General features: G+C 45.4%; 1 protein-coding gene across 1 annotated transcript in view; it reads left to right on the top strand.

Annotated features, from left to right (window-relative positions):
• The window catches only part of LOC104943425 (conserved oligomeric Golgi complex subunit 5-like), a 3023-nt gene extending 2073 nt beyond the window's left edge, over positions 1–950 (top strand). The window contains exon 3 of the transcript XR_798108.1: positions 672–950. The gene's annotated coding sequence lies outside the window, so the exon portion shown is untranslated. The remainder of the gene's footprint in view (positions 1–671) is intronic.
• Positions 951–5809: the final 4859 nt, after the last annotated feature.

Genomic DNA, 5809 nt, shown 5'->3' on the forward strand with positions numbered 1-5809 from the left:
AACTGCTAACAAAGCACTTATATACTAATAAAGGACTGGCTTTTCTAAAGCTAGTTGAGTAGCACTTGAAATGTTTTAGCTCTATGAAACCTGATGTACTTATATGATTCTGTTTTGTTCAAGTTTGTATCTTGTTGGTCGAATGCACTTCTTGTAATAATAACAATTTNATGCCAACCAGTTTTTCCACTCTCACATTTGTGAGCCTGTTGCAAACCTTTGTGTGGTCTCAATAGCCATGCAGTAAGCAGTGTGCTATGGCATGGATATTCAAGTGTACTTGAATGGCATCTATTTGTTTTAGTCAAGATTATGCTAAAATATACTTTCCCCAACTATGTTTAAGTTCCCTATGAAGAGCCAACCTAACATTTTGAAAATTCCCAGTTTATTCCCATAAATTCCCATGGAAAGTTTCCATCTTTGAAAATTCCCGGAATTTTGCAACCCTACCAGTCACCAGCGCTTAAGTGTTCAGATCAGCTGGTGCACAGAATGAGGTGCTATGTGGACACAGATCCCCATCAAGCTTCTCTTTTGAGCTGGCTCAAGAAAGTGTGTGGCAGTATTACCAAAGAACCAAGCTTTCCAAAACCCACAGAGAGATCGACTCTGTGTTGGAGAGTGGTTCAGCATTTCTGTTTACATGGAGATGTTTGTTGTGTGCACAGCTCCTTGCTGCTATCCATGCACAGCAGAGTAACATGTGAGGGCAGGTCTCCTGTTGGTGCAGCTAAGGGAAATCATGATGGATCAAACAGCAGCTGTAAAAAGGTCAGCAAGATTGTGAAGTGTCTCAGCTGAGCTAATGGCTTTGTTTCCCTCGGATACTCTGAGATCTCTACATCATGTTTGCTACCTGAGCCTTCAGTATGAGTCCAATCTGACTCAAACATTAGGTGATCAGTCATCATCAAAGGTCTGTCAGCTCGTAAAACAGCACAATATCTTCCTTTCTACCTCACATAATTAACATGGACAAACTGAAGATAGCTGTACAATAAAAGAAAACAATGGATTTCAGATAATAAAGAATGAACCCATCTCTTTTTTATTTTTTTTAATTGGAATGCCACACAAGCACTGAAATCCCCCAATCACCTAACCTCTCCCATCTCCAATTAGTTCATTTGTTTGAAGTCCGACTGGTCATTCGTTCTGATTGATTTTGATTATCATGCCACTAACAGGTGACTTGAGGTTTGTTAAGGTAACTTTTTATTGTATTTTATTATTACAAATAATTTCTTCCCGCTCGTAGCACAAGAATATGCCTCGGGGCCCAGCAATGTGTTACTGCGGCAAGCTGCTGCAACTCCCTGTTGTGCATTAAGATAAGATAATGTAGAACCTGTAGTCCTATCTCACACAAATAGAGACACTAACATCTATCTAGGTCCGAATAGTGGTATGCCTTGAACAACTCTGGGGAGGAGTTAGATTTAGTTGAACAGTTGACAATTTTATTGGCAGCAATATTTATCAACTTTCACATTAGATTTTGTGCCCACAATAAATAATAAAAAATAGAGCTCTTGACATACTTCAAAATAAATAAAAACTAAACAAATAAGAGTCCTTTCCCTTTTAAATAAGATGATTCAAGATCTCTATAGTTCAGTTCTGTGTGTGAACTGCTATTGCTCCTTCTACCTGGGTAGAGCTAATAGTGTACTTGTTCTTATGTGTAATCAGTGCGAGTGAATTCTTGTTTCATCTGTATCGTTACTTTGTTTTTCAAGTAGTTGTTGTCACCTACCTGTTAGTGATCAACTGCTCAACGGTTGCTAGCCTGCTAGCTACGAGCCCCCATCCGGCCGCTATCACCAAACTCATCTGATCCCTGCCATCAGCTGTCCTGGCCATTGGATACCTTCGTCTCCTGTACGGCACAGCTACTGTGAGGTATTTCCCTGACAGTCTCTCAGATATCCCGGTGCGGTCAGCCCTGGTAGCCGGGATTGCTACCTCTACAGCTAGCACTCAGCTAGCCAACCTCCAATCACCGGGTGGCTAGATGCTAAACGCTAGCAGCGGACCCGTCTACCGGCTTCGTTTCCTCGCCATCTTTCTCCCTCGCACTCCCGCTCTCTCATTGGCAGTTGACTCAACCTCTCCACTCGGCCCGATCAGCCATGCTGTGGAGATTCCTGCTGACTCTGTCACTTATCCTCTCAACAACTTCACTGCAACAGGCAAACAACTCCTGTCTCGCATCCTCCCCGTCTGGCATGACACGGACATACTCCCTTGCACAACTACTCCAGCTTAAACAGTTTTCCACTCCACTATGCCCAACGATAATCTCCGCCATCAGAAATCAAGGACTGCAACAACGACCAAAATACATCCACAGAAGCTCCGGAAGAAAGTTTTTTACTCCCGGTCCGGTCGTTCCATCCCATCCCTCTGGTCTGCTGCGCGCAGTGACACCACCCCGCCACCATGTCATCATCACAACAACCAACACGTGCATTCTGCCTGCCTACAACCCCCTTCCCAAAGCACCCCAGCCTGTTAAAACTCAACAACATCTCAAACTTGCTCTATTTAACACCCGGTCTCTGAATAGCAAGGGTCTCATTCTCAATGAATTCATCACATCCAATAATCTGGACTTTCTCTGCATCACTGAAACTTGGCAAAAATCACAGGAATACTTCTCCCTCAAACAGACTACACCCCCCAGATACAAATGCATGAAGAAACCACGCAACCATGGCCGCGGGTGGTATGATTGTGCAAATTTCTATCGTAATCACATAAAAACGAATGCAATGTTCATACAGGCTTCCTCCTCATTTGAATACATTGCTTTTAAACTGTCTGGTCCAAAACCCCTGGTTGCTGCAGTCATTTACTGTCCCCCGAATCCAAACCCTGCTTTCTCCTCTGACCTGTCTGAATTCCTAACACAACTCTGCTCCATATCTCCATATGTTCTGCTTCTGGGTGATTTCAATATTCATGTTGACTCACCTGACTCCAAAGCCACTACATAACTCCTGGACATTCTCAACTATTTCAACATCACACAGCATTTAGACTTTCCCAACCATAAAAAAGGTCACACACTGGACCTGGTCTGCAAGTCTGGCATTTCCATCAGCAATTTGAACACCTCTGACCTCACAATCTCCGACCATCTGGCAATTACCATGGACATCCTCACCCCAACCCCCCTCATCAAGCAGAAGCGCACCATAACTTTCTGGAATCTCAAATCCATAAACCCCTCCTCCCTCTCCTCCCGATTTGCTGACACAATCCCTCATCCAGTACGATTCACCTGCTGACCTGGTCTACACTTACAACAATGCTCTCTCCTCCTGTCTCAATCAACGTGCTCCAATAAAAACCAAATCTGTCTCTTTCACTCACTCCACCCCCTGGTACACTTATCATCTCCGACATCTCCAATCTAAAGGCGTGCCAGCTCGAAAGACTTGCAAATAGAACCGATCTTATGATACATAAAGATGTCTACAAACCACACCAACAGCAGTACAAAGACGTCCTCAACGGCGCACTCTCCTCCCACTACTCCTCCGTCATACAATCTGGCAGCAACTACCCTAATACACTTTTAAGCAAGCATAAGCAAACTCCTCAAACCTATGGACACCATCTCCAACTCCTTCACTGCCACCAAATGCGACTACCTTTATCTTGTTTTTTTAAGGACAAAATTGAAATACACAGCCAACTGGCCAGCGCTTCCAACTCCTCCACCACCCATCCTTTCTTCGAACCTTCCTTCCCTCCTCCTTCGAATCAACCTTTTACATAATTCACTCAAATCACGACTGCTGACCTAGCTTCCCTAGTCACTGGCATGACAATTTCAACCCTCATCCTGGACCCCATCCTCTCCACCCTTGTCAAAGAGTGCTTGTCAAAAAACTGCTCTACTCAACGTCACAAATTAAATTCTCCACTCCATCCTCATCTTTCTTGACCTAACCACCGCCTTCGACACCATAAACCACTCCATCCTCATCACCCGCATTCAGTCCTTCAATGGCTTAACCGGCACCGCCCTCTTCTGGCTTAAATCATATCTCTCTGGCAGAAAACCTCTGTAACTGGTCCCCTACTTTTCATCATTTACATCTTCCCAGACAGATCCTTCGTCAACACCAACTCCGGTTCCACCGATGACCAAAAAACCGCCTTCTTCCACTTAAAGAATATTGCCCGCATCAGACCCTCCCTCTCATCCACCGCTGCTGAAACTCTGATCCATGCCTTCAATACATCCCGACTTGATTACTGCAACAGCATCCTCTATTGGTCCCCTGCATACATCCTCAATAAACTGCAATGTGTCCAATACTCCGCTGCCCGAACTAACTAACTAAAAGAGAGTGGCTTTCAGTAAAACGAGAGCAATGCTCCCTTAATATTTAGCTATGCTATCAGCATGGTTAGCCATTAGCTTCTGCCAGCGTTTAGCATCAGCTCACAGTACATTACATTACATGACATTGCATTTAGCTGACGCTTTTATCCAAAGTGACTTACAATAAGTACATTCGACCAGGAAGATACAATCTTGAAGAAAACAGAATCATATAAGTACATCAGGTTTCAAAGAGCCAAACATTTCAAGTGCTACTCAACTGGCTATAGATAAGCCAGTACTTTATTAGTATATAAGTGCTCTGTTAGCAGTTCTTTGTTAGTATATAAGTGCTTTGTTAATAATTCTATCGCTCGAAGTGGAGTCGAAAGAGATGAGGTTTTCCAGTTCTGGCGGCCGGAAGATGTGTAAGCTTTCTGCTGTCCTGATTTCAATTGGGGAGGCTCATTCCAGCCATTTTGGAGCCGAGGATAGGCAAACCCACGCGTGTTTTTGGGCTGATGGGAACTTGGGCCCCCCACCTTCCGCAGCAGCGAGGGTGCAGCGAGCTGTTTGGACCTGATGGCAGAGCGAAGTGCAGCACCGCGCTGGGGTGTACAGTTTTAACCATGTTCCTGGATGTAGGAAGGGCCCAGATCCATTTCGCAGCCATGGTACGCAAGTACGCCAACGTTTTGAAGTGGATTCTAGTAGTTACTGGAAGCCACAGTGAAGGGAGCGGAGGAGCGGAGTGGTGTGGGAAAATGTGGAAGGGTTGAAGACCCGAGACGAGCCGCTGCATTCTGGATGAGCTGCAGAGAATCAGATGCCAAGGCATGCAGGTAGACCAGCCAGTAGGGAGTTGCAGTAGCTTCTAGGCCGTGAGATGACGAGAGCCCTGGACCAGAACCTGCGTTCGCTTTCTGGCGTCAGCTGGAGACGTATCCTCCCTGATGTTGTAAAAGGCGTGTATCTGCAGCCAGCGGGTTGTAGCGCAGCGATGTTTGCAAGTGAAGGACAGTTTGTTTCTAAGGGTGCACCACCCAACATTCCTTGGCAGTCTGAGTCCGGGGAAAACCAATAGAGGTGCAGATGTTGATGGTAGGTCAAGAGTGGGAGCTAACTTTCCGCGGAAGGAAAAAGCTGTTGCAGTCCTTGTCAATGGTTGAGCTTGAGGTGGTGAAAAGGCAGAGCACGCCACTGAGAGAGTCAGGCTAGACCAAGGTTCCAACTTTTCCAAGCCCGCGGAACCCCAAAATAACATTGCCAGAGACTGGCGACCGCCCGCACTATCCACGTGGTTGACTGGAAGAAAAGAAAAAAACGTGTGGCAGCCAGGACGGCACGCACTAAGTAGGCGTATCCAAACACGTGCATAACGAGCAACACCCCACAAGAACGAACAGCCTGACCCAACCATGATACTGATTTTATCATATAGCAATTTAATATAAGATCAACAGGCAA

Source organism: Notothenia coriiceps, unplaced genomic scaffold (genome assembly GCF_000735185.1).
Source record: "Notothenia coriiceps isolate Sejong01 unplaced genomic scaffold, NC01 NC01_scaffold00006077, whole genome shotgun sequence".
NCBI lineage: Eukaryota > Metazoa > Chordata > Actinopteri > Perciformes > Nototheniidae > Notothenia > Notothenia coriiceps.